At 42.8% G+C, this 7,435-nt stretch overlaps 1 long non-coding RNA gene across 1 annotated transcript; it reads right to left on the bottom strand.

Annotated features, from left to right (window-relative positions):
* Positions 1-1,482: 1,482 nt before the first annotated feature.
* On the bottom strand, positions 1,483-2,809 carry LOC102147980 (uncharacterized). The gene is made up of 3 exons (XR_011438290.1): positions 2,703-2,809; positions 2,342-2,518; positions 1,483-2,250 (listed from the first exon to the last, which is right to left on the bottom strand). It is a non-coding gene; the product is annotated as an uncharacterized lncRNA (long non-coding RNA).
* Between the last annotated feature and the right edge of the window lie 4,626 nt (positions 2,810-7,435).

Genomic DNA, 7,435 nt, shown 5'->3' with positions numbered 1-7,435 from the left:
TTTTATTCTTCTTAATACTCTTAGCTTTATTTTGTGATGCAGTTAAGTTACTCAGGAACCAAAAGATAAAAATTACTAGCAGGTATTTTTTTTAGTATTTTTTTTTTCTTGAAGAATTTGACAAGCTGATTGTAAAATACATGTGAAAAATAGAAAGGGTCAAAAACCCTTAACAAAAATGAAAAAGCTTGAGGAATTAGACTACTAGGTATCAAGAAATATTATACAGCTATAATAAATAATATAGTGTGTTAGTAGTGTAAGAACTGACAAAGCAGACAATATGACAGAATAGAGATCTAGGAAGATAGACCCACATATCTACAACGACTGATTTATGACAAGTCATTTTATAGAATGGCGAGGAAAATATTATCCTTCAACAAATAGTATTAGGTCAGTTCGATAACCATGTGGAAAATATAACTTGATCCCTTCCTCATTTCATACACAAAGAAGTAATTCCATTATCTTTACAGATCTAAATGTGAAAGTTTTAAATATAAATAATTTAGAAGGAAATATAAGAAAAGATCATTTTGAAGTAGGCAAAACCTTCTTAAATTAGACAGCAAAATGCAAAACACAAACCAAAAAGTGGGAACAATAGAATGATTTTGGATTAAGAAGTTCTGTTTATCAAGAGACATCATTAAGGGGACTGGCCCAGTGGCATACTGGTTAAGTACAGCCCACTCTGCTTCAGTGGCCTAGGGTAGCAGGTTCAGATCCCAGGCATGGACCTACACCACTCATCAGCCGTGCTGTGGCAGTGACCCACATACACAATAGAAGAAGACTGGTGCAGATGCTCAAGGTGAATCTTCCTCAAGCAAAAAAAGAGAAATATTGGCAACAGATGTTACCTGCGGGTGAATCTTCCTCAGGAAAAAAAAAATCGTTAAGAGAATGAAAAAGTAATCCACAGTGTGTGTGCATATGTGTGCATGCCAACTGAAACACCCATTTACCTCTGATGAGAGTGTAAATTTTGCAACTGCTTTGGAAAACTCAAAGAATTCTAAATGGTCAATATAACTGTTATTCAGGTTTTCTTTGAATCACTTCCCTTTAACATCTTCTCAAGCGAGGTTATATTTTATTAAACCAAGCTAAAATTAAATTTCTATTAAAAATAGACTAGAGAACAGGGGCCGGCCCAGTGGTGCAGTAGTTAAGTTTGCACGTTCCACTTCAGTGGCCTGGGGTTCACTGGTTCAGATCCCAGGTGCAGACCTATACACTGCTTGTCAAGCCGTGCTGTGGTAGGCATCCCACATACAATAGAGGAAGATAGGCAGCAGATGTTAGCTCAGGGCTAATCTTCCTCAAAAAAAAAACAAAAAAACTAGACTAAAGAAGAAGGAAATTAAATACAGAATAATACAGGATGGTCAAGATAAATAAAAAAGCAATATATGGACGTACTTAATGTACATTACTGTGGTAGACAATTGCTTGGATAATTGATTTCAATGGCAATTCTCACTAAAGATTCTCATTTATTTATTTTGAAGACTGGTAGCTGTGTATGGCCTTAACGTGGTTCCGTATTGGCTAACCCACACCTGGACATAGTGTGGCCTGAGCTATTGACACTCAGCAATAGAAGTTTATTATAAATGTGCTGAAACTTTATAGTATTACAAGAGAATATTTCACTGTACCTGAGACTAAACTCTAATATCCAATTGCAACTGTAGAATCTTGTACTGTATAAAGAACCCCAGAAAACCACGAGCCAAAATTATCGCTACCCAACGTCATCTGCCCCAGTGTGAGGAAGGTTGTTTCCTGACCTCCTCCTGTCAGAAGAATAGAGGATCCCAAAGCACTTGTTCCCCTTGATGAGGGAAGAGCAGGCAACTCCTTTGTTCAGGATTCTGGGAGCCATACGGAGAGGTAGCGCATGGGGTTTGTGGAGAGGAAGGAAGTGACTGTGCCACACTGTGGCTGAGCTGCTGGCACAGAGATACAAGGCCGAGTCCCCCTGCTCTGCATGCTGGATCTTCAGAGTGGAGGAGGAGCCCTCGGGCCTCTTGGCAGAGTATCGATCATTAGGCATCCCTGATGTGTCTGATGCAAGATCATCCTGAAAGTAAGTCAGAAACTCCAAGTTCTGCCCCAGTGTCTGTCGGTACCAGTAAAGGTAGGTGTGACCAGAAATTGGATCACACTTGAGAGCTGCATCCTGTCCTCTCTCTGTGACTCTGTGCCTGGGGGACTGGGAGATTCCAGCATCGGTGTGATCTGTGGAGACAGAATTTGGGAACAGAATGAGGAAAACCATTGTAATCATCACACACACACTGTGAAACTGCTTGGTTTTCTGAGGACTCACCTGCCCCCAGGAGACAGAAGGTCATGAAGCTGAGGAGCCTGGTGCCCATGGCAGAGTCAGGGCAGGAATGGGAGGTTCAGTAGGTCACGGTCGCTGTGAACATGAGCAGAGGAAGAGGGACGTCCCTTGTACCCAGAAGGCAGTTCCCATAGTGACATCACTGAGCCTCAGGATTACCTGATATTAATTAACACTAATTAATTACATCTAAGATGCCAGGAGCTCTAAGATGTACCATCCTAGTATGTACCATTAAGAAAGAAAAAAAATACTGTCATGCATAATAAGAAATGTTAAAATTGATAAATTGAGAAGCATAGAAATAATGAAACATAGTAATTCAAAGTGGATTTAAATATACCCTGATTCTGTTAGATTCCTTCGTTGTCACTTCTCAGAGCTCCAATGTTCTGTTGCCAGGGCGCCATGCTCCCTGTCTGGCCAATCTTCTCAATTCTCTTGTTCTTTTCATGTTGTCAGCTGGACATTTCCACTTGGATGTTTCAACAGCACTTCAAATTTGAGGTATAAAATGCTGCCTTGATCATCTTTCCTCTGAACTCTCCTATTTCGACCTCATTCCTGTATTCACCTGGTCCTGTCCCTGGTTTGTGCAGAAGTGAGATATGCATGTACAGGCTTAGGGGGAGGGGATGGGAATGTTGTCATGTCCCTGTCCTGAAAGCAGTTTGAATTCACAATTCAAAGCCACAAGGGATCAAATGGTGCCTCTGGCAGGTACCCACCTAAGTTGGGATCTTCTATTCCTTCTGGAGGTAAAAGGACAATTCCCTCTATTAATTCATTAATCTCCATGCTGCTTTTTGTCCTCAACTACTTATCATGGTGCCTCCTGTTTTTCTAAGTCAATTCTAAAATAAATTAATGTTCCAAAGCCTTACTTTCAGAAGCAGTCAGAAGTGTTTTACCTTTAACATTCTGGAGAGAGTTAATAAAACTGGGAAGGGGTTGAACTGATTCTTAGTGCTCCTAACAGACTGCGTTGTGAGTAATTAATTTCTCATTTTCATTCCTAGTAGAATTTTCACAGCCCCATGGGTGGGCCCCTTCAGATACGGAAGAACAGTCTCAATCCTTCCCAAGGAGAAGATTCCTCCAACCTGGTTAAGCAGGAAAATGGACCTATTTCTGGCCCCTGAGAGTCTCCTTGAACACTGAGTGGCTTATTATTGTGCCCCCTTAAACAACTAAATGGCTCCTTCAGTGTCGCCATTTCTCTCTTTGTCACCAGCCTTCACAAGGAAAAGGAATAGGATAGATGTTAACTTCCCTTCCACATAAATCATCCCACCTTCCAACCACTTAAAAAGCAAAACTGATAAGAACAAGCTTGGATGTGAGTTAACACTGTTCCTCCACATTTCACAAATATGAAGCGACCACTTAGCTGCCTCTCCCCTCTCCCTCATTTAACAATAGCTTCTCACAGAGCTCCCTTCCCTGGATTATCCACATTCGTGTCTCTGCTGCATCTCATGATAGGAATAATTTTATCAAAGCTCAGCATCTCTGGGCCCTGCCACTGATCAACCACCTCTAGCCCCAGTCCCTTGCCAACGTCATGATGCATGTACCTCCAGTGGTGTAGGACACTCACCGACCCTCCTAGCTCTGGTAACTGACCTGAAGACTGACAATCCCAAATGCCTGTAGACCTCCCCTTCCTCAGCTTCCATTGAACTTATGGCTCCTATGTCCTCATTCACAGATGCAAACAGATTATCATTTGTAATCTGGCTGCACCATTTATTAGCTCTGAGAACAATGCTGAGGCCAAGGCCCTTAACCGTTCTGAACCTCAGCTTCCTCATACGTAAAACAGAGTGAACGCCCCCTCACGATGTTTTATGAGGACTAACTGAGATACTGTAGCATGTGGTAGGCTTAATAAACGTCCATCCTTTCCTCCCTCCCTGTCTCCTCATGTCAGGGAGTGTGGCTGCAGCTCTCAGAACTCCAGGACTGAGAGACGGGAGAACCGGACTCATCAACCAGGTGGGTGGGGAGAGATTGGGAGCACAGAGGCCAGTCAGTCACTTTAGGGAAGATCTGGCAGCACTTAGGTATTAGTCAGGAAAGGTATAAGACAATGATTACATAACATTAATGCACCTGTCTAGCCACATCAAGCCATATGATGCAGCTAATAGGAGCAAGTTAGGTCTTTATCTACCAATCTGAAAATATAAAGTCCAAGTAGATTAAGAGGAAAAAGTATACATGTGGCAGTTAATGAATGCAGGTGGCCCCACTTTTGTAGGTGCATTTGGGAAGTCGAGTTTGCATGATCATAGAGAAGAGGGGTGTTGAAAAACACACCAAAGTGTTAATATTCATGAATCACCAACGGTGGGGTTGGATAGGAGTGTGTTAAGAGAGGTGAGAGGATTATAAAATATTTAACATTTTCTTTATACTCTGTTGACTATTTTTAAATTATAAAACAGCTTCACCACCTGAGGGCTTTCAATTCAGGTCCTTTATCGGGTTGCAGAATTTGTGATTTCTCCATGGGCAATGTCCAGAAAGGCACTGGCCATGGAACGTATTATAAACACCCTTTTACTTTGAATAAGCCAATCGTAAAAGATTGCAAACTATAGGTGCCCATGGCTGGCCTCTGCCTGGTCAGGTGGGTGAGCAGTGAGGTCAACACATTTGATTTTGTTTGTCCTGTCTTTGAATTAATGTGGCTTCTACCCCTGAAAGACACTACCACAAGGGAGTGGAGGCTCTGACCCCTTGTTCTAGAAAAAGCTTTGAATAATCCCCTAATTTGAAAAGGAAGGCAAAGGAGCACAATCTGGTGTCTGTTTTAACAAACCCAATAAAAATAAGTTACACTTTTACATTTTCACAGTCTCTAGAAATGCTCCTCTTTTATTTTTAATTCAAGTAGCAGTACCATTACAACGTTGAAGGAGATGTTATTCCAGTGTTCATGAACAGGTCACAGTTTTCTCAAATATGGTTTTCACAAATGAGTGGGAAGAGATGCTGTCCCTAGGGAGGAGGCTCTAACTCCAGTCTTTTTAAAGTTGAATTCTTTGAAATAAGTAGTCTATTTTTGGTCTTCACTGCCTAAGGAGATGAAACTACATTAGTCTCTAAGGCATTGATGTGAATCATTCAGGCAAAACTGGGACTTTAGTCTATCCTTGAGCCATACTAGATGATTGTGTATTTGATTATTTCTACCCAGAAAGACTCTCACAATTCTTCAAGGATTAACACATAGCCTCTCTCAATAAATGGAGACTCTGCTGTCACAAACAGGCTTTCCTATCCGGTGAAGGAGGGAGAGCCTGGATAGGGCCCTGCACAGCATCCTGCATCACAGTCAGGGTGTGGGCTGGAGGAAGCCGGGGTACAGGGACCAGTGACCTCAGCTCTGTGTCTCTGGAATTGCCCAGCAATACATGGACGTGGACATCCATGACACAGTTCAGGGTATCAGGCCTCATGGCCTCTAATTTATCCAAGAGATAATTTGTGCCTTGGGAAAACCCTCCCTAATGTACGAGAGAAGCCATTCTGTTTCCTTCTCCATCATCTTTGAATACAGTTTCTGATGATTCTGCCAGTGATTAGGTTTCCCATGTGGGAGACTCCAAAATCCATGTGTGGTTGTGAGGGAAGGAGACTGAAGGAAGAGACAAATCGAGGAAGCTGATGAGAAGTTACGAAGCGGCAGCCCTACAGAAAGGCATGGGAGCCAGTTACACAGCCCGTGAGAGGGATTTGTCATCTGTCTCAAGATTCACCTGATCTCAGGAGACAAAGGGATGGAAGGTCTCAGTTGATTGTTCAGACCTCTGGGATGGCCTTAGTGGGAACCTGCGTGGTCTTCTATGATTCAGTCATTCCCAAAAGACTGTCCACTCGTGCCCAGAACTGCTGTTGGTACTGGGAATAACATGGAGAATAAAGACATTCACATCCCTACAAAATGAGGTCTACAGTCTAGGGTGGGAGGGGCTTCTGTTGAATAGTCACACAAGGTCATGTAAAACAACAACTGTGCTAAATGCTGCTGAATAGTGTAAGCTACACGTCCTGATAAGTAGGGGATTTGACCGCTAATACGTGAAGAAACGCTTCCCTAAGGAGGTGGTGGTTAATCTGAGATATGGAGCAGGAGAACACCAAAGGAGAGACCTGTGCTGACAGAGAGAACATAGCCTGGGAGTAGAGAAGCCTTCTTGTCGGGAGGAGCAGGATGCATATGAGGAAGGAATTGAAGCGAGGCCAGTGTGGTTGAAGCAGAGATGAGGGCGCAGGGACAGAGCAGGGACAACCAGGAGCAGATACAACATGGACAAAAGCTTATGACTGAAATGAAAATAATGAGAGGAAGACAGATTCATAAAAAGCCATTGGGGAAAAGAACATAGACCTGAGGTGTCCAGGTGTCTGCATGTATCCAATTTCAGATAAACTCTCTTTCATGTTATCAGCTGGTGAGAGGAATTCCTCTGAAAGTCCTGAGTTGTGGTCACTCCAATGGCGGAGCTGTAGAAGGGGCTGGAGGAGAAGGTTGCATCCCCTCAGACCCTGGTGCTCGCCCAGCTGAGCCTGACCTGGGGAGGAATCCAGCTCCAGGCAGGGTCCATAGGCACAGGGTACATTAGCCTTACCTGTGGAAAGTAAAATAGAAATTTTAATAGAATGAATTAAGGAAAAAATATTTTCAGGCATTTATTGCAGGGAGAATTTGTTGAGTGGGCACACAAAGAAAGCTATTTATAATTTTGATTGCATTAAATTTAACTCGTGTACATCAAAACACACCATAAAAAATGAAAACGTAAGCTGCAGACTAAGAAAAGACATGAGGAATGAGTACAAATGATAATGAACCAGTGTGAAGCTATATGTTTCATAAAGTTGCCACAGAAGAGGCCACAGTAATGACCATGATGATGTCTGAGCGTTCCACTGCTACCCAGCAGGACACACAGTGACACGGCTGGTCCTCTGCTCCTTCTGACCAGGATGAGAGGCTAATGATGGAGCAGCTGGGCAGGTGGAAGAAGAATGGACTTTATAAACAGACAAGCGGGTTTCCCAGGT

Source organism: Equus caballus, chromosome 4 (genome assembly GCF_041296265.1).
Source record: "Equus caballus isolate H_3958 breed thoroughbred chromosome 4, TB-T2T, whole genome shotgun sequence".
In the NCBI taxonomy this organism is placed as follows: Eukaryota; Metazoa; Chordata; class Mammalia; order Perissodactyla; family Equidae; genus Equus; species Equus caballus.
The sequence above is the reverse complement of the archived record's forward strand: the minus strand, read 5'-3'. Positions and strand labels throughout refer to the sequence as shown.